This window comes from Canis lupus, chromosome 32 (genome assembly GCF_011100685.1).
Source record: "Canis lupus familiaris isolate Mischka breed German Shepherd chromosome 32, alternate assembly UU_Cfam_GSD_1.0, whole genome shotgun sequence".
Lineage (NCBI taxonomy): Eukaryota > Metazoa > Chordata > Mammalia > Carnivora > Canidae > Canis > Canis lupus.
The window spans coordinates 17,880,657-17,906,050 of record NC_049253.1 but is presented as its reverse complement, the minus strand read 5'-3'; the positions used below and the strand labels follow the sequence as shown (position 1 = coordinate 17,906,050).

Sequence of the window (25,394 nt, the reverse complement as noted above, 5' to 3'; positions counted from 1 at the left end):
ATTTTGATTCCCATTTCTTTTGTCTTAATTATGAATGAGACTGGACATCTTTTACATCCTTTTTTTTTTTTTACCATAAACATTTCCTCTTTTCTGAAATGATTGGTATGTCTTTTGTCCTTTTTTTCTTTAGAGGAGTTCTTCATAAATTCTAGATAACGATCTTTTATTGATTGTTAATGTTTTAAGTATTCTCTCTCAGTTTGTGGCTCGTGACCAGTTTGAATCATTTCTGCCTTGCCACTCTATTCCAATCATTCATTGACCTACCCCTGTTCCTTTCCACACTGGCTTGTCTTGTCATGCTCTTTATAGTGCCTTTTGATAAACAGGAGGCCCAAATTCTTTAGTATGGTAAAATGTGGCCTTCCTGTCCTCCTGCTTTGGTGATTTGGGGTCTTGTCTAAGAGATCCTTCTTTTTTTTCCATAGTGTGAAGATATTTGATGCTGCCTTCCAAAGTTTATCTGGTTTTGCCTTTCACACAGTCTTTAGTTGTCCACAAATATGTAACACATGCTCCTATTTAGAACTGAGCTTTCGTATATGCATGAGTTTGTTTCTGGTCTCCGGTCCACTCCATTGGTCTTGACTTCTGAAAGGATAAGTGTCCCCATCTGGTTCTTCTTTAGCACTGTCTTGGCTCTTCTTCTCTAGAAAAGCCATTTGCTTTTCTGCATAAATTTTAGAATCAAATTGTCAAGTTCTCCCAAAATACTCTATAGTGATTTTGATTAGAATTAGGGGACAGTTGGAATCTTTACAAACTGCTCCACAGTTGCCTGTGGGTCCTCTCCTCTCTCATTTCGATATGAGAGGTGCTGCTGTGTGTTTCACCAAGGACTTCCTGGCAGGTGGAGAAGCCATGGCCATCTCCAAGACTGTGGTTGTACCTTTCCAGTGGGTCAAGTTGCTGCTGCAGGTGCAGCATGCCAGCAAGCAAATCACTGCAGAGAAGCAATACATGGCCATTATAGATGGCATGGTCCGCATCCCCAAGGACCAGGGAGTCCTGTCTTTCTGGCATGGTAACCTAGCCAATGGCATCAGATCCTTTCCCACCCAGGCTCTAAACTTTGCCTTCAAAGATCAACACCAGCAGATCTTCCTGGCTGGTATGGACAGAGGAATACAGTTTTGGTTCTACTTGCAGGGAATCTGGCATGAGGAGGTGCTACTGGGGCCATAACCTTGTGTTTTGTGTATCCTGTTGATTTTGCCCGTACCTATCTGGTAGCTGACGTGGGCAAAGCTGGAGCTAAAAGGGAATTCAGAGGCCTTGGTGACTGGCTGGTTAAGATCTACAAGTCTGATGGGATGAAGGACCCGTACCAGGGTTTTAATATGTCTGTGCAGGGGATTCCCATCTACCCAGCTGCCTACTTCAGTGTCTATGACACTGTAATGGGAGTGTCTTAGGATCCAGATCCCAAGAATACTCACATCTTCATGAGCTGGATGATCGCATAATCCATCACAGCGGTTGCTGGGTTGACTTCCTATCCATTGGACGCTGTTTGTCACCATATGATGATGCAGTCAGGATGCAAAGGAACTGGCATCACATACACAGGCATGCTTGACTGCTGGAGGAAGGTTGCTCATGATGAAGAAGCCAAAGCTTTTTTTCAAGCGTGCATGGTCCAATGTTCTCAGAGGCATGGGTGGTGCTTTAGTGTTTGTCTTGTATGATGAAATTAAGAAGTTCACATAAATTATTTCCTAGATTATCCCCCCTGTAAACAGGCCTTGTATTATATAACATATATATATTATATAACATATCTCTAGCATTCTTTTTTTAAAAGGATTTATTTATTTATTTGAGAGAGAGAGAGAGAGAGAGAGCACCCAAGAGAGCACACAGCTGGGGAAAGAGCAGAGGGAGGGAAACTCAAACAGACTCCCTGCCGAGTGGGGAGCAGGACATGGGGCATGGGGCTCAATCTCACAACCCTGAGATCATGACCTGAGCTGAAATCATGGTCGGATGCTTAATCAACTGAGCCCCCCAGGTGTCCCTATCTTGAGCATTCTTGACAGACTCTTGGCTGTTTCTCAATGGCAACTATTACCGGTTGAAAATGAGAAGCAATAATATTCATCTGACCAGGTCTCTCTTAAAGCCATTTCCATAATGATGAGACTCAATTATATTTTTTATTCTGCTCACTCCTGATAAATAAATGTGAAGAAATAAAAAAAATCTGAAATTAAAAAAAAAAAGAAATCTTTACAGATTGCTAGTTTGTTCCCACTGAATCTGTTCTTCCTACTCATGAGCTTATGGCTGCCATTTGAAGACTCTCTCACCCTTCTTGGCAGCTAGTTTTGGCCATGTGTAGTAGAATACTTGCAAACTGATTGCCATTCTTTCCTTCCTTCCCTGTATCCACATGTAACTTTGCTGTTCTCCTTTCAATAAACAGAATATTTCTCCTCTCTTGGAATATGAGCTGGCTTTGTGACTTGCTTTGCCTAGTAGAATGCAGTGGGTATGACACTGTCAATTTTGAGCCTAGACCTCAACAGGACTTTCGTGCTCTCTCTCTATCTTGGAAATTTGCCACTGTCTGAGCAAGCCTGGGCTAGCCTGCTAGATGGCAGGAGACACATGGTTAGTCACCTCATATCAAGGCTTTGCTGTGTACTAATTGACCTTCTGCAAGATGCCTCGGGCTTCTCATGTCTAAAATGAAGATCATAATGATATCTACCAAATAGCGCTGTTGTAAGGATTAAGTGAGTTAACATTAAGTGTCTTAACAGTGTTAAAGACATACCTTCTTGGTCATTGCCAGAGCTGTGATAAAGCACTTAGAAGAGGGACAGGCACAAAATAGACTCTCTAAGGGTCTGTTATTACCATTTTAATGCAAAAGATTGCACATATTGGGTTTAAATGGAGAAAAACAAATCCATTTACCTAGAATGTAGAAAATGTGATGAGATCGGAAGAAAGGGCTGGGAAGGTAAAAAGGAGCAAGATCATGGTAGCTTTGAATGCCTGCCTCAGATATATGGATTTTTACTCTACAGATATTAGGGAACCATTGCAAGTGTTGAGCCTTTAAGAAACATGACCAATGTATTCAAATATTTAGATAAATTCTCACAGTAAATAGTTTCCTATAATTTTATTGATCTAACTTGTGACTTATTGGAGATACATTTGATGGCAAGGAATCCTGAAGTGTTTATTTTGTGATGGGGGCAGTTGGATGGTCTGTTTATATTCACATGGTTGAATAGCTGTCGCTTTTGCAAAGAAAGCAAAAGAATCTGTGGTACAGTTTATGTTTGAGAATTGGGCAACTAACAGCTGGCTATGAAGCAGTGTTAAAGACATACCTTCTTGGTCATTGCCAGAGCTGTGATAAATAGTATTTTTGCATACATCTTCAACAGATACTTATGTTACCTGCATTTTATGCAAAAAATAAAATAAGTAAATAGAAGACATGATCCTCGCTACTAAAGCTTATAGTTCATTGAGCAATAGAGACAAATAAATGTACCTGTATAATATAGCATGATAAATGCTACACAATAAGAGCATCCATTAGAAATTTGGATTTAGAGAGCTGTGAAAGCTGAGATCTGGTGAATAATTCAGAATTTGCCAGGAAAAAGGAGACTGTGGTGTCAGACAGAGGGAACAGAATATGTAGAGGCCTGGAAACAAGAAAAAACATGGAGAAGATTTTATAAATATGTATATATGGGGGGATAGCATTTGTAAATATTAATATTCTTACTTGTTGCTCCTGAAGTTATATTACGGACAGTGTCGCAAAACCAGATGGGCTGCATGAAGCCTGCAGGCTGTGGGTTGCTTATCTACAGTATTAGATTCGGACCTAAATATCCTTTGGTAGGGGAAACACACCTAAGAAATGAATCTCTAAGAGCCTGAAGAGGTAGTATGGGGGCACAGGGCAGGCTGCCCCCAAGGGTGCTACTTTGGCATAGTTAGTTGTTATTTTGAATTAAAGTTACTTAAGAAACAGGCAGTGCAAGAACAGTCTGATCCCTCCTGGCTTTGGCTCCAGAAAGCAGGAAATAAATCTCCCATGGGAAATGTACCCTCCCTACACTGGGAGGTAGACATTTGTCCCTACACTGGGACATCCATTTTGTGAGAGTTGGGGAATTCAGGGCCAAAGAAGTCTATCTACACAAACCCTGTTACTTCTACTAATTTACTACTCCAGCCTCCAGCCCAAATTCTATTTAAAACTCCTTACTAATTGAAGCTCTTGAACACAAATTTCCTTTGTTCTGTCAGTTCTTCACAGATTTATGTTTCTCTGTCTAAAAAGTATAAAAGTGTCTGCCTTGGTCGTTTCTTTGGGTCTCAATTTTATTATTTGGCTTCTTGTGCATGCAATTAAACTGCATTGTTTTTTTTTTTTCCTATTAATCTGTCTCATGTCAATTTAATTCTTGGACTGGCTAGAAGAATCTTGAAGGATAGAGAAATTTTTTTGCCCCCTGACAGATAATTCAGTTACTAATTTGAAACCCAAATGAGATGGAAGGGTATCCATGATGATCCATGCCAAGATTTGGATATGGAAGGAAGAGAGGTCAAGCTAGAATCTTATAGTTGTGCCATCCAATTCAGGGGCAGAGGATTCTGTGTACTACTTATATATATGTATACTGCCATACACAATGAATTTCAAATTTAAGGTGCTCTAGGGCATTTGGTTAATAATATTAGATTAACCAACTGTTCTCTAATGCTTTATGTTGATGGTTCTGCCTGGCATATAGTAAGTGCTCAATAAATATTAGCTGCTATTTTAATTTTATCGTTATTAAGAACAACATATGATTTGGGGCGCCTAGGTAGTATAGTTGGTTAAGTGTTGGGCTTTTGATTTTGGCTTAGGTCATGATCTCAGGGTCTTAGGATTGAGCCCCGCTTCAGGCTCTGTGCTGCATGTGGAGCCTGCTTCAGATTCTCTCTCCCTGTGCCCTTCCCCTCCTCTCCTGCACTCTCTCTAAGAAAGTTAAAAAAAAAAAAAATTAAAAGAACAACATACAATTCAAGGCAATTTAAAAACTGGGCAGCCCTGGTGGCTCAGCGTTTTAGCGCCACCTTCAGCCCAGGGCGTGATCCTGGAGACCTGGGATCAAGTCCCAAGTCGGGCTGCCTGCTTGGAGCCTGCTTCTCCCTCTGCCTGTGTCTCTGCCTCTCTGTGTGTGTGTGTGTGTGTGTGTGTGTGATGAATAAATAAAATCTTAAAAAATAAATAAAAATGGAATCATGTAGGTCACAATTGGAAAACGCTGCAAGTATAGTCAGCTCTTGATTCTTCTTTTCTGTCTCTCATAGTTATTTTATTATTCATGGCTATTTCTCCACAAAGAGGATACAGAAGGATATGACTCAATTCTAGTGACAGATTAGTGCTGGGAATTGCGCAATTCTGGTTCTCTGAATACGTCCCAATTCCATCACCACCCCTAAACAGTGAGTGCTTGTGAATTACACACCAGGATATTTTTCAAAAAAGCTGCTGATAGGGGACTGCTCAAGTTATAAGACTGAAACTATTATTTATATTACTAGCATTAGGTCAGATTGGCTCAAATATTAAAGCAAGGCTGCTACTCTGATTAGAGTGTATTTAAGAAATATATTCCAGGATGGATCGATACAAAAGTGTAAAGCTAGCTACACATAAATTTGGGAAGAAAAAAAATCCAGACCCTGGAGCTATTGGGAAGACTTAAAGATAGAAACAAATCCTTCTCTCCTACTCTCCCACCCCTAAGTTTGTCAATATAAGAACCCCCATCCCCCCAAAAAACCATTCAGAAACAAATCCTTCTCTCCTACTCTCCCACCCCTAAGTTTGTCAATATAAGAACCCCCATCCCCCCAAAAAACCATTCAGATTTTCCAGATTATGAAGAAGGAAAATTTTAGATTTTATTATTTGGCAGATGAAAGGAAAAGTTTATAATGAGACATATATGTTGTATTTATCATAAGTAGATTTTTTTCAAAGAAATTTGTACAATGTTCATGAAGCACAACATTTAAATGGTATAACTCATGTTTATTGGGCATCTTCTAAATACAGATACTAAGCAAGGGATACAGGGGCTACCGGGGATACAGCTGTAAACGATAGACAAGCTGACTTACTGTTTAAAGGAAGAGATAATCAGGAATCAAATAACCAAACAAGGAAATGTCAAAATGTAACTGTGGTCAGTGCTACAGATGAGAAACATATGCTCCTCTGAGACACAGGTAGAGGCACACTTGACCCTGTTTGGGACTGGCAGTGTTGATCGGGTTAATTCCTGGAGGATAAACAGGAATTAAATAGATAAGGAGGGTGGGCTGTGGGGCTGGGGAAGAGTGACCCAGAGAGGAAGAGAACATGCAAAAGACTTTCTGCTTTCAATCGGAAGGAGCTGATCTATCTGCTCGAGGCAGTGGAAGCAGGACCATGCAGCGGAGCTCAGGGCGTCAGAATGAGCACTGAGCACAGGGCAAGGGAGGTTGCAGAGCTAGGAGGAAGGCAGTAAGTAATAAAGGCCCTCATTTTAAGTTGGCACATGGCTACCTGGGAAAAAGGACTACATTTCTCTGCTCTTTTGTGGCTAAGTTTTGTCCAATGAAATTTAAGCAGAAGTACTAATTGCAACTTCCGGGAAGTGTCTTTAAAGTGAAAAGACACGTCCTCCCCCTGTCCCACCCCACTCCCCACTTTGTCTATCCTTTGGAGAGAGCAGTCATTTGGAAGCATGGCTTCAAAAAGAACTTTGGAGAGCAGCCACTTTGAAACTTGCGGTGACCCTGGGATAGAAGTCCCCCTGCATGGCTGCAAGACAGAAGCAACCCGGTCCCTCAGTGTCCAGAGTCACGCTGGATTGGCCTGACGACTACCTGGACGTCTTAGGAGAGAGAAATAAAAATATCCTCTCTATCATCTCTTGTTGAAGCCACTGGTTCTCAGTTTCTTTCTGTTACTTACAGATGGTCTAATTCTAACAGGTAAATATGGGGCCGAAGAAGCCTGGAAGTGGCCTGGTCAAATCCACAGAAGTCTTCAACTTTACCCTGTAGCTTCTTATTTTTTTGTGTCTGCCTACGGGGGGAGGAGCCTGCCACCAACGGGATGTCCTGCTTGGTCCCTGGCCTCACTTAGCACTGCTGTGAAGCAATCCACGGGTCTCACCAGGGTAGGATCCTGAGAAAACATTTAGGTAGGCCAAGTGTGAAAACTGAACTATTGTAGGTCAAGGTTAAAAAGTAAGAATATAACATAATCCAAGTATGTCTTCTAGTTAAGTAAGTTTTACTGAAGCAAAGACTTCTTTCCTGAGGAGAAATTAGATATTTTGGAGGAGTGGATGTCAGTCAAAGGGAAGACAGAATCCGGGAGGAAGGAGAAAAGTTCTATGTCCTTCCCTCAGTCTATGCAGATCCTGGTGAACTACTGGCTGTACCTTGAGGAGCAGAAAGCCCTGGAGAGAACACATTCTACAGAGCATAATTTCATGTTTCCTAGGCTACACCAACTTGAGACAGTGTTTTCAAATTTTCTCTAAGCCGTGGAATACTTTCTTCAGTAAAAGCTTGCTTGGGGGGATCCTTGGTGGCTCAGAGGTTTAGCGCCTGCCTTCGGCTCAGGGTGTGATCCTGGAGTCCCAGGATCGAGTCCCAGGATCGAGTCCCAGGATCGAGTCCTGCGTCGGGCTCCCTGCATGGGGTCTGCTTCTCCCTCTGCCTGTGTCTCTGCCTCTCTCTCTCGCTGTGTCTCATGAGTAAATAAATAAAATCTTAAAAAAAAATAAAAATAAAAATAAAAATAAAAGCTTGCTTGGGAGCTGTATGTACATGAAGCTGGCAGGTCCTCCTCTTTTCTGATTAGTAGAGACATCGGAAATATAGAGGCCTAACTGAATCCTCTCCAGATCTCCCTCCAGTTGTGGCTCCCAGAGGGGTTCTAGCAGGTCACCTTAAGGCTCCAAGAAACACAGTTTAAAAAAAGCAATTTTGGGGTTCTTAAAGGGAGCACAGTAATAGTTTTACAAAATAGCATTTTTTTCTGGCTCTCTCCTGACTTTCTTTGGAAAAAGTCCAGCCCCACTCCGATACTTCCCAATTTTTAACAGCCATTTCTGAATGATATCAGCTAAAATGTTACCTCCTCAACGAGGTCTTTCCCAATTACCCCGTCTGGAGTAGCATTCCTCATTCACTCGTTACCAAATCACTATGAAATATTTATTTGTAGGACTTTTCATTCTCAGATGGTTTCTTGTTGGTTTAATCACCAGGGTGTTAATCTGTTTCTTCCTTGGAAGATAAGCTCTATGAGAGTCTTTGTTTACTGCTCTATCCCCAGTACCTAGCATGGTGTTTTGCACAGTGAATGTGCTCAGTAAATATATATGTAATGTATTACTTTCCTGAGATTGCCTTTGAAAACTACCATAAACTGGGGTGCCTGGGCGACTCAGTTGGTTGAGCATTTGACTCTTGATTTCGGCTCAGGTCGTGATCTCAGGGTGGTGAGATCGAGTCTCCCATGGCCTCTGTGCTCAGTGGGGAGTCCACTTGAACTGTCTCTCCCTCCCTCCACTCCTCCCCTGCTTGCGTGCATGAGCTCTCTCTCTCAAATAAGTAAATGTTTTAGAAAATTCCCATAAGCTGTTGGCGTAAAACAACAGCACTCTATTCTTTCACTGTTCCGGAGGCCAGAAGTTTGAAATCAAGGTGCTGGTAGGTCACGCTGCCTCTGAAGGGTTTGTGAGGAGACGTCTTTCCTTGCCTTTTCTAGCTTCTGGTGGCTCCAGGCATTCCCTGGCTTGTGACCAAGTAACTCCAATCTCTGCCTCACTGTTCATAGGACCTTCTCCTCTACCTCTCTCTCTTTCCTCTGTGGACACCGGCATTGGATTTAGGGCCCACCCAGGTAATCCAGGATGGTCTCATCACACGATCCTTAACTTCATTACAATTGAAAAGTCCTTGGGGATCCCTGGATGGCTCAGCGCTTTGGTGCCTGCCTTCGGCCCAGGGCATGGCCCTGGAGTCTTGGGATCGAGTCCCACGTCGGGCTCCCTGCATGGAGCCTTGCTTCTCCCTCTGCCTGTGTCTCTGCCTCTCTCTCTGTGAATGAATAAATAAATAAATAAAATCTTAAAAAAAAAAAAAGGTCCTTTTTCCAAATAAGGTCATGTCCACAGGTTGACCGGGGTTGAATATGGACATCTATTTTGGACAGCCACCATTCAATCCACGCAGACTTGAAGGATGCATGAATGAACAAACCAACCGCCTCCTTGGCTCCCTCTGTTGTCCACCATTTTTCTCTTCTGCTTATGTCTGGGGGACAGCATCCTGGGCTTAGCCATTAAGGACGCCACCTTCAGAAAGTTGTAACCTTAGGGTCTCTGGCGGTCCCCGCTCCGACTGCCCTTGCCCTAGTGTCCACTAGAGGCTGAGCTGTCACTTTAGACGTCAGCAGTGACAGGGAACATGACGCCAGCCCTCCTTGAAACAAACTTGCATCCCCCCCAGTCCTTCCTCAAAAGGAGAAGTCCCTACCCAGGAGTGACTTGGTACTTTGTGGAAACACATTCCTGTCGGGGGCGCCTGGGTGGCTCAGCGGTTAGCGCCGCCTGCAGTCCAGGGCGTGACCCCGGGGTCCCGGGATCGAGTCCCACGTCGGGCTCCCTGCGTGGAGCCAGCTTCTCCCTCTGCCTGGGTCTCTGCCTCCCTCTCTGTGCATCGCTCATGCATGAATAAATAAAAATCTTAAAAACATTCCCGTTGGGCCCATCTCTGTTCTCCAGACACTCCTGGAGCCTAGGCTGAGCCCTTTATTATTTATTCTTAGCATTATGTAGCCTTATTGTTTATTTTCACTAGGCTTGGAGGGAGAGAGGCTCAGGAAGCAGCAGCAAGTGAGCTACAGGAGTTGGCCCAGCGCAGGCCCTCGGCTTGCGGCCCCCCCCTCCTGTGTCCGCTCGCAGGCGCCGGCGGCTGACCCCAAAGGCGGGGCTCGGCGGCGGCCCCCCCCCCCCCCCCCCGCCCGGGCTCTCCTCCCGCCCTCCTTCCGGTTAGGGTCGCCAAGCACACGTCGGGTCTCTTCCAGCCAGAAGCCGTCTTTGTGGAGTCACCGACGACTCGGCGTCGAAACCTGAGGCCTGCTTCGGTTTTAAAGACGTTGCTCTCAAAAAAAAAAAAAAATAAAAAAAAAAAAATAAAGACGTTGCTCTCTTACCCTCTGACTCCGGAGAAAAGAGCCCTGGTGACCCCGAGAAAGAGCCACCACAGCGGAGGCCCGTACGTCCCCCGAGGCCGCGAGCTTTCCTGCCGCGGGGAAGCCGTGACTCCCGGTGACCACTGGGGGTCCCCAGCAGGCCGTCTGCACGCCGCGGGGGCGCCGCCCCGTCCGCCGCCCGCGCCCCGCCCCGCCCCGTCCGCCGCCCGCGCCCCGCCCCACCCCGTCCGCCGCCCGCGCCCCGCCCTCCGGCCGGGCGGGAACCCGGCGCAGCTGTGACGTCAGCCGCCGGCGCCGCGCCACGCCCATAGGTGGAGCGACGCTTCGGAGGAGGAGCTGGCGCCTCGTGCTCTCCCCGCCCGCCCGGTTTTCAGCTCAAATCCTTGCCCTAGAGTTATTTATTTATTTATTTTATTTTGTTAGAGTTATTTTTAATAGGCTTTGGGGGCCCTGGTGGGTGGCGTGGGTGGCAGGGGAACAGCATTTAATTTCCTTTGGAGTTTGCGATGTGCCTGACACTTCTTGAATGGTCGGGGGAATAAGAGAATCTATAATCCTTGAAGTAGCAAGCAACTTTGGGAGATCTTTTCCCTTTTTTTTGGGGGGGGGGCGGGTTGCAAACTTCACGGCCGCAGTTACATTTTTGTCGGGGAAGAAGAAAACAGGCGATGAGCATTTCTGAAATGGCCTGGGTACCATGCTCTTTACATTCTTTTTTTTTTTTTTTTTAATTTTTATTTACTTATGATAGTCACATACACACAGAGAGAGAGAGAGAGAGGCAGAGACACAGGCAGAGGGAGAAGCAGGCTCCATGCACCGGGAGCCCGACGTGGGATTCGATCCCGGGTCTCCAGGATCGCGCCCTGGGCCAAAGGCAGGCGCCGAACCGCTGCGCCACCCAGGGATCCCTCCTTACATTCTTTATGGTAGTTCATCTTCAAAGTAACCTCTTGAGGTTGGGGTTCTTGTTCTAAATGCACAGATTAGGAAGGTGTTCAGGGAGGGTAACTTGTGTGCTGTTATCCTGCTGCTGGGTGGCCTGGTGGAGTCCACAGTGGGGTCAGTCTGGATGCACAGGTGCGCTAGCTCCTTGTCCCCGTGTGTAGCCGCCAGCCTCTGGTTTTACCGTGGGGGCTGCTGCAGAGGAGCGTATTCGCAGTACAAAATTAAATCTATTTCTACAAAGGTGGAACAGTACTTTTGCAAATAGTAAAATTAAAGTCTAAATGTAATCAACCAAATGCTCATTAAACACTTTTTATCCACCAGGCACTGTGTCTGCTAGAGGTTCAGGCGGAGGCCACATGTGCTTCGTTAGGAATCATTGCTGCGAATTTACCCCAAAGATACAGATACAGATGCAGTGAAACGCCGGAACACCTGCACCCCGATGTTTCTAGCAGCAATGTCCACAATAGCCAAACTGTGGAAGGAGCCTCGGTGTCCATTGAAAGATGAATGGATAAAGAAGATGTGGTCTATGTATACAGTGGAATATTACTCAGCCATTAGAAACGACAAATACCCACCATTTGCTTCGACGTGGATGGAACTGGAGGGTATTATGCTGAGTGAAGTAAGTCAATCGGAGAAGGACAAACATATGTTCTCATTCATTTGGGGAATATAAAAAATAGTGAAAGGGAATAAAGGGGAAAGGAGAAAAAATGAGCGAAAATATCAGAGAGGGTGACAGAACTTGAGAGACACCTAACTCTGGGAAATGAACAAGGGGTGGTAGAAAGGGAGGTGGGGGGGGGGTCTGGGGTGACGGGGTGACTGGGTGACCAGGGCACTGAGGGGGCACTTGGCGGGGTGAGCACTGGGTGTTATGCTATATGTTGGCAAATCAAATTCCAATAAAGAAAAAAGGAATAAGGAAAGAAAGAGAACTACTGGGGTGCCTGGGAGGCTCAGTCGGTAGAGAATAGGACCCTTGATCCCGGGGTTGTGAGTTTAAGGTCTGCATTGGGCATAGAGTTTACAGAAACAAAACACAAAACAAAACAAAACAAAAAACTACTTTAGGGAAAATGAGTTATCTTGACCTAGACTGGCTACATCAAGCCAATAAAAGGAGAACAATAACCTGATGAATTGCTGCAGAACAGAAACTCAAGATTCTTTACCATAGCACCAAGAGAAGAGTAGCTTGACAAAGAAGAATGTACAAGGCTTAAGGTATTGAAAGAAGTGCCAGTCAATACTCTGGAAATTCAGCAACAGGAAAAAACCCCGTAAGGGTCTATTTTAATCACCTCTGTGACAGGGTCTAGCCCAGTGCCTGGTGCAGAGTCTCTTTCAATGTTGACCCAGAGTTAAATATTTTTAACAATGTTGATGGACCTGCAATGTACGTTCACTATCTTCAGCTCAAGTCACATTTGTGTGGATGCAATTTGATCTTGCCTTACAAGTGGAAGCTTAAAATAAGAAATCCTACGTAAACGCTTTCCCCACCATCATCTCCTGTTCTTATTTTCCTCCTGTGGTGTTAACAGAGTAAGGTTTTCCCTATTAGTCACCCAGTGCTTACATATTTACAGGAAATATGCCTCATCTCCAAGAACTACTCCTGCCACATGATCTTGTTTGATCCTACAGAGATCCCAGAGGTCCAGGAGGTGAAATGACTCTGAATTCCCCTAGATGAGGCATTTTAAAAGGTCTACATCTCCTGGAATTTGAGGGAGTTACACTAGAGTAAGAAGGGCTGATGACCAAAATATGTAATTTTTATTCATTTGCCCAAGAGTGAAAGCTTAACCATGATCATCTGAAAAGAAGAGGGTAACGATGAAATTTATTTGTGCTTATGTTACCATCTCCCAACCAAAAGTCTTTAAAAGTAACTCATCAGTGCCTACAAAAGACATAATCCAGTAGGACTCTTTAAAAACATTAATGCATCTTTCACAAGGAAAACAAAATATAGAAAGGAAAAAAAATCTGAAAAGATAATTCAAAGGCAGGGTCTAAAGTCATCTGTACTCATGGGTGGTGGTGAGAGGTGATATCATTTGCTAAGTAAGATGCTTGGAAATTCAGCATCTTGCAAATAACAATGTCAGTCTTTTCTCCTTGCTTTTTAATTTGTAAAAGGAGAATAGTAACATTTTCCATTTATTGAGTGCTTACCATATGCCAGGCACTGACCTGACCCAAACTGTAAAATACGAATTTTTCTGAATTCTTAGGAGTTGACACAATCCCCATGTGTATGAGGAGCAAAGCTAGAGTAGTGAAATACCTTTGCCTACCATCCCTATGGCTAGTGAGTTCTGATGGTTCCTTGAGCTGTTGGGAGGATCTAGTGACACAGTTCAGTCTCACTGTGCTTCTGGTCACTGGGACACGTTGTCATGTGTAAAATAGTGGTGACCCTGGCCTAATGTTAACAGAAATAATAGCTACAGTTTATTGAAAGTCTACCATGAAACAGTCTCTTCACATAGATGTCATCTCTTAATTTGCACCAAAATATATGCATAAAGGTTTTATCTTTTCCTTTTCACAGAGGAGGAAACTGAGGCTCACATGACTAGGAAGTGTCAAACCTAGGCTTGTCTGGTCCCAAAGCCTGTGTTCTTTCCAACCTCTTCGATCTCTGGTTGCTTGTGAAGATAATCCCATGTGTCTGACCGGCTTGCACAGGCTAGCCACCCCATCCACCTCCCCCCTGCCTGAAGTGAGAGAGTTATACACACAATCCATGCCCCTCTGTAAGTCAGGCCTTGCCAGGTTCAAGACAGCCACTAGATCTCGCTCCTTAGTTTCTTTGTCATCTCCTGGTCCTCAGCTAGAGACCCTAAATATGCATCTTCTATTTGTGACTCACTCTGTTTTTCTGTTTTGCTTATTATTAATAAAAATAGCCGACAAAACAAACAGTAAGACAACCCACAAAATATGAATGAACAACACATACCCACAGTCTCCTTTTTTTGTTCTGTTTTGTTTTCTTTTCTGTTTTAGACACTCAGGGTGGTTAACAAAATCTACCAGAATATATCTTACTTGTTTTTAGGATCTGTCAGAAAAATTGTTATGCTGTTTTGGATCTGAAGCCTTTTTAGTCCACACCCTTATTTGGCATGAGGTAAGCTCAGGAATAAGAGAATAAACAGTTGCTTGTATAACATTACCATAGAGAGTGAGTTATTATATGACACCTAAACAGAGAAACTCTCTCTCTCTCTCTCTCTCTCTCTGAGAAACTCCTTTTCTGAATCCAGAATGATGTAAGACACAAGAGGTCTCCTCTCTGTTCTCAAACCCTGAGCCTGCTTTCTCTCCTGCCCTTTGGCACCCTGGTGTTTTCCTTAACATTATGAGTTTGTTTAGTGTTTTCTCTTCCTGTTATGTGGTAAGCTTTATGAACCTGGGGACTAAGTTTCCCTACTGTTTTAGTCCTATTCCCATTAATAATTGATTTTCAGTCAAGAGTAGTGGGAAAAATATTAAGAACATAAATAGATTAGATATGAATTCAAGTACCTGACAGGGAATCTGGACTTTATCTTATAATCCAGTTGTTCTCATCTGTTTTTCCTACACCAGATTATAAAGGATGTGAAACACTCCTCCCAGTAATGATCAGTCTTTTTGGGTACATGTAGGGTGGTGGTGGTGGTGGAGGGGTGCAGGCCGAGAGCAGCCATATAGATAGATCTCCAAAGAGAGGTATGTTTTTTTATTATTAAAGATTTATTTATTTATTTTAGGGAAAGAGAGAGAGAGAGAGACATTATGTACGTGTGAGTAGGGGGAGGGCGAGGGAGAGAGAATCTTCAAGCAGACTCCTCACTGAGTGAGGAGCCCAACTCTAGGCTTGATCTTGTGATCCTGAGATTATGACCTGAGCTGAAATCAAGAGTCAGATGCTCAACTGACTGAGCCACCCAGGTGTCCCAGGTGTCCCATTTTTTTTTTAATCTCTAAATTGATTGTGAAAATCACCTTCCCAGTCCAACCAGGGGTAGTGAAGAGAGTAAAGAGTCAAAAAATTTTTGAATGGGAACATGGACAGATGAAGAAGTGTTTTTGGAATGACTGTTCAAGAGTACTAGGTTGGAAGTGGACATAGAATCAGAGACAGAAGAAAATTATAGTCTTACTTTTACTGCTGTAAAAATCTGGGCTATATTGTGGATACAAGCTGAAGAGCAGGGTGAATGTGAAAATATGTTGATGGAAGAATTGATAGGAGGAACAAAGGAAAAGCTATTACCATATTTAGAGAATTTGAGTTTCACTGATGGAGAAAGTGTGATTCTAACAGAGATAGGGTAGTGAAATGAAGAAGCTCATTTAGAGCAAATGAATGATGAATTTTTATTTACTATCTAAGTTCGCATCCATTAGAATTAACTATTGCTTTTCACTTTTGCAAGTAGTTTTGGAATCAAGCATTCCTCCTTACAAATATTTAGTTTTGAGAAGGTGTGTAGTTTGCTAGGTACACATCATTTAATGGCATCACAACGTGTGCTTACACATGTTCCTTTTTCTCTGAATGGAGACCTTTTCTTTTGTTTTCCAGGTAATCTTTCTTTGTTGATGTTAACGTGTGAAGGCTTTTACCTTTCAGAAATATGTGTGAATGATGATGGTTTGAACAGCTTGGAATTACTCAAATTCTCTTTCTCTTTTTTTTAAATAAAAATTTATTTATTTATTTTGGGTAGAGGGGCAAAAGGAGAGGGAAAAAAGAGTCTCAAGCAGACTCCAGGCTGACCACAGAGTCCAATGCAGGGGACTGGATCTCCTGACTCATGAGATCATGACCTGAGCTGAAATCAGGAATAGGGCACATAAGCAACTATGCCACCCAAGTGCTGCTGGTCAAATTCTAGGTTCATGTCTATAGCTCAGTTTTTATTTTTTTATATTTATTTATTTAAAGATTTATTTATTTATTCATGAGAGACACACACAGAGAGGCAGAGATGCAGGCAGAGGGAAAAGCAGGCTCCCCTCAGGGAGCCTGATGCAGGACTTGATCCCAGATCCCGGGATTGCACCCTGAGCCGAAGGCAGATGCTCAACCACTGAGCCACTCAGGCATCCCTATAGCTCAGTTGTTATAACCCAGACTAGAGTCCTTTCTTTCCTGGGAAAAATATTCTGTGGCTTCATGTGGTTGATACTCTTCAAAGACAGCAGACAGCACACCCTTCCCTTTATGCATATGCCACTCTTTCTGTCAAGAGAAGGATTCTATTTCCCTTCCCCTGAACTTGAGTGGCTACGTGGCAGGCCTCCACTAACAGATTTAATGGCAGAAGTGATACTCGACCAATTCTGGGCTTAGCTCTTCACAACTGGGCAGCTTTTGATTTTGCTATTTGGAACCCAGCTGTCATGTTGTAAGGAACTTTAGGCTATCCTGCTTTAGAGTAAGGTGACGGGAAAAGGCCATTGATGATCTAAAATCATATGGAAAGAAAAAGCCTATAAAGGAGGAACAAAACACCCCAGGTGGGACGCCTGGGTGGCTTAGTGGTTGAGTGTCTGCCTTCGGCTCAGGGTGTGATCCTGAAGTCCTGGGATCGAGTCCTGCATCGAGCTGCCTGCCAGGAGCCTGCTTCTCTCTCTGCCTGTGTCTCTGCCTTTCTCTCTCTCTGTGTCTCTCGTGAATAGATAAAACACACATACACACACACACACACACACACAGACACACACACAAAAAAAACATCCCAGGCAAGAGCCGCCTCCAGAAGCCTAGACACAAGAGTGAGGCCTTCCATCCCAGCCTCTCCAACTGCTGAATATAGCTTCATGAGTGACTTCAGCCTACACCACCTGGAGCAGAGGAACTGCCTAATAAACTGACAAAATTGGTAGCAAGAATAAATCAGGGATCTCTGGGTGGCGCAGCGGTTTGGCGCCTGCCTTTGGCCCAGGGCGCGATCCTGGAGACCTGGGATTGAATCCCACATCAGGCTCCTGGTGCATGGAGCCTGCTTCTCCCTCTGCCTATGTCTCTGCCTCTCTCTCTCTCTCTGTGACTATCATAAATTAAAAAAAAAAAAAAAAAAAAAAGAATAAATCATTGTTCAAGCCCCGAAGTGTTAGGATGGTTTGTTATACAGCAATTAATGACATATACTTATATACTTAAAATTCCTTTTTATCATGTGATAATTAATAGATAAAAAGAAATATAGGTCACACAGTGTGTAATGGAAATGAAATTTCTCTGTACTTTTAGGGTTTCTGGTTGGGAATGCCATAAGACAGATTAACAGGAGAAAAGTATATAGATTTTCCTTAATACAATTTTGCATGCACAAGGAGACCCAAGATAATGAAGCCTCGAGGAAGTGGCCTATGCACTTACATACTAGATTGAACAAAGTGGTGCTTGTGGAAAAATAACTAAAATATATGTGGAGATTTAAGGAAATTAAGAGTTATTTTAGTTGGTGTACTGAGTTCTCTTGACTTCTACTCCTTGTTTCTGGTGATAAGAATATTTCTTTCCTCTGGGCTTAGAGAGGGCATCTTTCACATGGGTGTTTCATCTTCCACCTTCAGGAAGAAGGAAAGTCAGAATGCCCTTCTTGCATCTGCTATTTTGCAAGTGTCTTTAACTCAAAATAATCAATATTCCAAAGCTGCATATTTTGGAGCTGTGTATCCCTCAAATGCATGATCATAACACTTATGTGAACCTGCCTTGTAAGAACTAGAACAGTCACAAAACTATTGAAGCTAAATCTGTGACCCAGTGAGAGGTAATCACTATCTTTAATTCTGTATTGATTATCTCCTTGCTTTAAAAAAATATATAGTATTGTCATTTATCTGTTACCAAATAACAGTTTAGTGAGACAGACATCTTTAGAGAAAGCAGCCTTCTCAGCTCTCTTTGTGAACCTCCTAAAGGGAGGGGGGTGTGGGGATTATAGCTTCTGAATTGCAAGACTGCAGAGGGAGACTTTAAGTGGAAGATGCAGAAAGCTCCTGCAGCTGGGACTTTAGTGGGCAAAAGTCTGTCCCTCACCAGGCAAATCGACAGGATGAGAGATGAACGGACTAACTGCTTTGGTGGCACAATGAGAGGAGTTTCTATTGCTTTGGGATATAGCCTGCACTCCCAATGTTTTACAAAGCAAAGGCTTCGTGAAGGTTTTCCATGGATCATAGATACTGAGAGAAAGATCGAGATTGGGAGCAAGAGTGTCACACACACACACACACACACACACACACACACAGGAACAGAGAACTGTTTAGTCTTGGCCAGTGGGGTTATCCCAAAGGCCAAAGGGACCATAGCGGCAAGAAGATAGAAGTATGTCTGAGATTCCAAGGGTTGGTGAAGGAAAAGCAAGTGATAATCAAAAGAAATGTATAAGCCGGCTCAGGTACTTGAAGTCAGAGAACCCCAGTGACACAGATCTCTTGAAGAGCCATGAACGCCCCCATATGATGGTTTGCCAGGACCATGAAGGCCCAAAGCCAAATCACGCTCATACTAATCGAAGTAACACGTTTCTTATCCTTGCTCATCTCCTCTCTGTGTCCTTTGACTCCTTGCCGCTCAGAGTATGATCCTAGGACGAGTGGCACCAGCTACTTGGGAGCTTGTTAGACATGCTAAACTGCAGGCCCCACCCACACCTATGAAATCATCTGCATTTTCACAAGATCTCCAGGTGATCTATAGACACCTTAGAGTTTGTGGAGCAGGGTAACCCGGAGCTGGGACTCACCAATTGGTCTCGGTGTGGTGGGGAAAGCTATCTGGGAATGAGAAAAATCAACCACATGCCCCACTTGAACCAGGGGAAAGCCTTCCTCACTGAATACACCTTGAAGGGGAAGTAGGAGACAAAAGTTAAAGCTGCCTTTTTTTTACATCCCTCATGTTGTGCTTTTTCAACAGACTGGAGATAGGCATTTACGAAGATTGGTTTCTTTTTTTCCTTTTCTACTTTTAGAATAGCTGTTTTTCAGAGCATGGGCTGCTTCAAAACTACCTGGGCTGCTTGTCTCCAGAGCTGATGAATTGGAACTGGTGGTGCATTCTTTTCCTTTTTTTTAAGATTTTATTTATTCATTCACGAGAGACACACACAGAGAGAGGCAAAGACACAGGCAGAGGAAGAAGCAGGCTCAGTGCAGGGGGCGGGGGGGGGGGGGGTACTCGATCCCAAGATCCCAGGATGGCAACCGTAGCCAGAGGCAGATGCTCAACCGCTGAGCCACCCAGGTGTCCCCTGGTGGTGCATTCTTAATAAACACCCTCCTGTTATGGACAGGAACATGGAAGACGGCTGTCTTTGAGTTCCCCGGGCCCCGAAACTTTGCCCTACGGCAGCTACTCCTGTCTTACCCCACTGTTTCTCTGCCATTATGCTAAATAAAGCTGATCACGTTGGAAACCAGAGACAGGGGCAGAGTCCCCGCGGTTGTGGAGGAGGACCATCGCCTGCCTTCTTACCCCTCTCTTCCATTCTGTTGCTTTGTGGACACCTTAGCCCATCTTCTTTCCCAGCCCATGTGAGATCTTCATCTCTTAGGCCTCTGGTGTTTTTAATGCAGAAGAGGGAGCACACTTGGAAATCCTGCCTCACGTTTGCAGGGTGGTGGGAGCACATTAGAAGGCAGCTCGCCCTGCCAGGGCTGTGGCCGTGGGGTGGAGATGTGGTCCTGAGTCCTGGTTGGGACTCTGAATGACTTTTGTTACAGACACTAATCGGAGCTTCTTAGTTATTGTAGACTTATTTCAAGTCTGCAGGCTAGTGTGAGTGAGTAAAAGACCAACACTGATAGTAGTTTTTAGTGGAGAATCCATCAGAGTCTGACTTCATAATTTGGAGCCCGACCCATTTATAAGCTGGAGACTGCTTATGTTACTGTGTGTCAAAGCTTGCATGTGATGAGGTGAATTCTTTAACTCATGGACTCCTGGGGCTGTGATAACTGTCTTCCTGAACAAAAGAAGCTTATGAATTCTCGGTAACACCTGCAGATCCCTCACTCACTGGCATGTGGTTCCCCTGAATATTATACAGCATTAGGTTCACCACAATACCAGCTTGTCATGAAAAAAAGTGCAATTCTGATTTTTAAATAGGATTTCAAAATCAAATGTCTCCTTAGTAATTTGTTTTTGTTTAAGGCAAGCCTCGTAACATTTCTTAAGCTGTGGAGAAACTAGACAGTAGAAGCCTGGAAGAAGGTAATGAGCGTCTGGAGAGCCTGTTAGGGTGGTGGCTGAGCTCCTCCTGGGAATAGTTTAACTGGAGAATAAGACTCCACAGGCTGCATGTTTCTGAGGGATTACTGCAAACCTGGTTGCTGTCAGGAACAAAGCAAAAGGCAGAATAATGTCAAAGTCCTGTTGCCCAGGATGTTGTGCCACAGACATGAAATGGAGATTACAAAGAAGGAAAGTGTCATTTCCATAGATTTACACCAGGTCTTCACAGGGCTCCTTGAAGACTTCTTTTTTTTAAAAATCTTTTTCCAAAAGCAGCTCACAATACACAGGGAGGGAAATCTATTTTCTCTAAAGACATTAGAAAAATAGTTGAACACCAATGAAAGTTTGTTTACATATCCTTTGAGTATTTATAATTTTTTTCCACTGAAGCAATGTGGTTTTGTGGAAGAAATATGCATTTCAGAATCAGAAAGAGATAGGTATAAATTATGATTTGCTTGTGAAATTATGTGTTCTCGGGCAAGTCATTGACAGTCTATCAGGTTTTCTTATATAAAAAATGGAAATAAAAGTAGCTCCCTTGTAGGAGCCATTATGAGGACAAAATAATGTGACCATGTCCAGCATGTGCTGTACACAGTGGGGGCCGGATAATACTTGTGTAATATATTGGATACTTAGCTTTCCAGTCTGATACATTTTACATATACACAGTAAGTTAAAAGCATGGTATTTTTTAAATGAAAATCAATTCATTGTGGTCAAAACGTCATGAATGTTTAGAATAAATACAGAATTTAATTTATAATAGTGCCATGCTTTGATGGATTAAGGATGTAGTTTTATTTTATATATCCTACCAACCACATTTCTGGATTGACTACACCGTGGAATAAAAACTCATGTTAAGACATAAAGGAAAAGGAAATTTCCCAAATTGTGTGTAAATCTAAAAATAAACATGTGACGATAAGGAATAATAAGTATTAGATTGAATGAAAGGTTGACTAATTGGTTGATTGATTACTCCCAACCCTTTTTTCCTTCTTGCATCTCAAATAAAGCTAATTGCATTGTTTTTTCATTTTGAGGAATCTACTGCTAATAGGTACAGAAAAATAGGAAGAATCAAAAAGTAGCATGAGGGAGATTATAAGGTTGGGACATGGTAGATGACTTTAAGCAGAGTCTTTACATGCAATTCTACATATCCTGCCTCCCTGCTGCAAAGGTAAGTGGAAACATGGCTCATGGGTTCTTCATGCTTCATTTCAAGTTTGAGTATCTTGAAACTTACCAAATCTTCCAGTGTCTTCATTCATCATCTGACCACTCTGCCAACTGCTACACAGACCAATTCCTCCTCAGTGGCTCTTCTCTCCAGTCCAGAAGATGCCCACAAGGCAGAACAAGAGGAGACAGGTCTCAGGTGAAGAACCTCCCGTGTTGGTAACAACTGTAATATCATGTCAAGCTTCTGCTCCAAATATCCCTGTGAATCTCATATATATTTATTTTTTATTTAAGATGTTTTTATTTGTATGTTGACATATATTCATACAGAGGCACCTGGTGGCTCAGTCGGTTAAGCATCCGACTCTTGGTTTTGGCTCAGGTCATGATCTCAGGGTCATGATCTGCAGACGCCCAGCAGGGAGTCTGCTTGAGATTCTCTCTCCTTCTCTCCTACCCCTCCTGCTCATACTTCCTCTCTCTTTAAAATAAATAAATAGGGACACCTGGGTGGCTCAGTGGTTCAGCATCTGCCTTCAGCTCAGGGCATGATCCTGGGGCCAGGATTGAGCCCTGCATCAGGATCCCTGCAAGGAGCCTGCTTCTCCCTCTGCCTGTGTCTTTGCCTCTCTCTCAATCTGTGTCTCTTATGAATAAATGGATAAAATCTTTAAAATAAATAAATAAATCTTTTTTAGAAAAAGGAATAAATTCATATATTTAAGAACTTTTTAAGTGCCTGTGTGGTGGCTTTGTACTATGTCAGCATCAGTAAAACTGCATCTATGCTTTCCAGAATTCTCTTCCATGTATGTTTCAGGGTTAGAGTTGTTTATAAAAGAAAATTGCATGAAATTTGGAAGACAGAAAAGAAACAAAGCAATTGTTTCATGCACTGAAGTTTGGTGTAGGGTGCCAGTCACTGTAGCAATCCGTGAATGCTGTCACCAACCTGCTGCCTTAATTTGGTGGCCACGTGGCCAGCACTTGGGCCTGTAGCTTCTCCAGTTCTTGCTGGACCGCCTGCTTTGGCTTCTCTATTCCCTGGGTGGTGTATGGGCTGCACTATGTCAACGGCATTAGCTTCTGCTACAGGTTGCCTATGTCATTGAGGCTGGAGGTGGTGAGACACAGGTGTGGCCTGCAGTTTATCTTTGCCTGCCCCTATTTTACATCTAAATGTTCTTAACTACTGTTCCACCTTAGATGCTGGATCACATCAGATGCAGGCAATGACCTTTATTTTATATCGCTCCTCTGGTTCTGCTTCTCTGGTTGACCCATGACTGATATTACTACATATTCCAGACACTGCTGGGCTTTGGGGATAACAACGATGAGCCAGGAAAGTACTGGCCTTCATCTTTACAGAACATACAGTCTAGTTTAGGATATTATTGTTATAACACAAAGAAGAGCAACACATGTTTTTTTTCATTTTCTTTTATTTTTTAAAAGATTTTATTTATTTTTTCATGAGACACAGAGAGAGGCAGAGACATAGGCAGAGGGAGAAGCAGGCTCCCTGCAAGGAGCCCGATGTGGGACTCGGTCCTGGACCCCAGGATCATTCCCTGAGCCAAAGGCAGATGCTTCACCACTAAGCCACCCAGGCGTCCCTGTTTATCATTTTCAATCAAGCTGAAAGTTCTTAATATATTTTTATTAAGATTTTTTTTTTAACTTTCTAGACTCTTCTTGTTATTTAACTACTATCATCGCATCTTTACGGGTGTAAAGATGACCAGACTGGGATTTAAGACTCTCCTTAAAGCTAAGCAGGGATTTAAGACTACTCCTATCCAAAGGTCAGAAAGTTCATAAGTGGCAGAAATTTATTTACTGGTTCATCTTCTGGCACATGTTTAAAAGATGCAAAAAGTGTGAAAATAAACCAAATTTCTCAGTTTCATGGAACAAACATTACTGTAAGTTGTGTCTGTGCATTGCCAAAATATTTATCAATCCAGAAAACACATAAATCTATAGGATACTTGGCACCATACAGAAAACCATTCTGGATTTTTCATTCCAGTAGATATGACTGTAGAAATATGAACAAATAAAATGCCAGTTGTCTTGGCGACTTTTCCTTTGTTACTAATCTTCACATAATAGGCACCTACAGGTTTCATTTTTAGATCATGTGGTCTGCAGAGAACCTCTATAGAAATCACCCAGTGAAAGAGAGAAATATGCTTCCTTGGCTTTGGGGATTGGACTCAGTAATCCACATTTCAGATATCTAAATGTGGATATCCTTAGATATCTTTATGCATACTAAGATTTAAGAACCTCTTTATATGGCTTTCTGCAGGGAAAGTCTGCAAAAAGTAAAGTCTGATATTTATAAGTACTCATTAATTATTTCTTAGGAAAACTAATGAACCGGGTTATAGCTCCCAAACAAAACCAGGTCCATAATATTCATCTCTGTATTCTGCACCTAGTACGTATTTGGAATATTGAACAAGCTCAATCAGTATCATAAATGAAATTTTAAATGAATGAATAAATGACAAGGAATGAAAAGAAATAGGTTCTAGTTACAATTCATTATAGGTCAGTTCTCTAACTTTGGGCAATTCACAAAAATCTCTCTGAACTTGAATTTCCACATTCAATAGATGTGATGATAATATTCATCCACATGTCTCATAGCTCCTTGTGGATATCAAATCCTTAAGTGAAATTATTTGTATAAACCCCTCAATATATGGCATGGAGCAACTGCTGAATAAAATGATGTCCACTGTACCAACTAACAGTAATGCTGTGATGGTTTTATAAAGCATCGTGCAGATGCTTTGAGCACTATGATTATTTTCATTATGTATTTGATCAAGTAGGCTGTGTAGACAATTGAACTTTGCTCTGCCCATTAAATAGGTGATTTCTAGAGATGACATCAGGAGGTGTTTGATGTGTAAAAGGGTCCAGAGAAAGACAGGAGCTGAGTCACAGGCCGAAACTCCTTGCTTCCTGTGTGGTCCAGTAGAGAAAGCTCTGCACCAAGACAATATCTGGACAAACTGACTGATTCACAGAAATGCTGGCATTCTTCCTTGCAGGAGACACTACCCCTCAGGTCTGGAAGTGGGGGGAGCTGATAAAAGTGCGTAAGATCTGGCAAAGACTCTCCATTAGCTTCTTGCCCTAAAGTGAAAATAAACCACAGATTTTGCGTGTGAAGTTGGTTAAAGGCCTTGGTTTTTCATATTTTCTCAGTTTAGGGGTTATATCACCCTTGCACTGACATATCATATTTTGATTCACTTCAAAAGGCTTTTCCATTAAAGTGACAAAACCCAGGGCTTAAGGGAGTCCTTATCTGCCACACACTTGCAAGGCTACTCTGTGGGTCTCCATGGCAGGCCTAATGGATTTCATTCCTTTAAGTAAGCTACATGTTTTGAAGCTACTGTTTAGAGGTTTGGAAGATGACACAATTGTCCAAAGTAAGTAGATAACAATAGACATATTTCAGTTACAAGTGGAATCGTATATCTGAGCAGATACTTCTCAATCAAAATTAGTGAGAAAAAAATGACCATCTGAAGGGAAAAAAATCAATCAAAAAGGTTAAGTGGATTCTTATAATCATTCAACATAGCTATCAAAGGAGCAAAAATTAGTTAGTTGAGGTACTATATATAATTCAGAGCACCTGCTTGCCTGTATAGTCTTCTGGGCAAATTTATCCTGTATAAGCTCTGT

At 42.8% G+C, this 25,394-nt stretch overlaps 2 long non-coding RNA genes and 1 pseudogene across 2 annotated transcripts; 2 read left to right on the top strand and 1 right to left on the bottom strand.

Moving 5' to 3' along the window:
- Nucleotides 1-810: 810 nt before the first annotated feature.
- On the top strand, nucleotides 811-1,713 carry LOC100685237 (annotated as a pseudogene).
- A 4,210-nt stretch (nucleotides 1,714-5,923) lies between these two features.
- LOC119877798 lies at nucleotides 5,924-10,444 on the bottom strand. The gene is made up of 2 exons (XR_005382777.1): nucleotides 10,262-10,444; nucleotides 5,924-9,144 (listed from the first exon to the last, which is right to left on the bottom strand). It is a non-coding gene; the product is annotated as an uncharacterized LOC119877798 (long non-coding RNA).
- Nucleotides 10,445-11,780: 1,336 nt separating this feature from the next.
- LOC111093655 lies at nucleotides 11,781-22,033 on the top strand. The gene is made up of 3 exons (XR_005382765.1): nucleotides 11,781-11,840; nucleotides 13,782-14,363; nucleotides 21,536-22,033. It is a non-coding gene; the product is annotated as an uncharacterized LOC111093655 (long non-coding RNA).
- Nucleotides 22,034-25,394: the final 3,361 nt, after the last annotated feature.